The sequence below is a fragment of the Camelina sativa genome, unplaced genomic scaffold (assembly GCF_000633955.1).
Source record: "Camelina sativa cultivar DH55 unplaced genomic scaffold, Cs unpScaffold11733, whole genome shotgun sequence".
Taxonomy (NCBI): domain Eukaryota; kingdom Viridiplantae; phylum Streptophyta; class Magnoliopsida; order Brassicales; family Brassicaceae; genus Camelina; species Camelina sativa.
In genome coordinates this window covers 1-366 of record NW_010932778.1, presented here as the reverse complement: position 1 = coordinate 366, position 366 = coordinate 1, and the positions used below count along the sequence as shown (strand labels likewise).

Genomic DNA, 366 nt, shown 5'->3' with positions numbered 1-366 from the left:
TTTTTTTGACAGGGGTTAGACAAATCTAGTATAAGTGATGTGCTTGATGGTGCTAACAGGGAAAATAGGAGGTATGAAACCGTAAATCAATACAAAATTAAGAAGGATTGCTTGATTTCTCACTTCAACTTGTCTTTGAGGTGAATGCCAACTTAAACTTTAATCGTTTTCTGCAGACCAACTGCAATGGATATACCCAAGCATGATGTCTCAGAAGGAAACCATGTTTTTAAAGCTCGCCCTCTGAACAAGAAGGTATTATCCTTTTCGAGTCTCATTTGCTTGTATTACAAATTTCACACCTAATATTGGTGTTCTTTCCTGCCAAAATAGATACTTTCAAGCAGAGGAGACATGGGAATTTTC

The 366-nt window shown here is 36.9% G+C and overlaps 1 long non-coding RNA gene across 1 annotated transcript; it reads left to right on the top strand.

Moving 5' to 3' along the window:
• Positions 1–10: 10 nt before the first annotated feature.
• LOC104775296 lies at positions 11–366 on the top strand. Its single transcript, XR_765821.1, has 3 exons — positions 11–71; positions 177–255; positions 334–366. It is a non-coding gene; the product is annotated as an uncharacterized LOC104775296 (long non-coding RNA).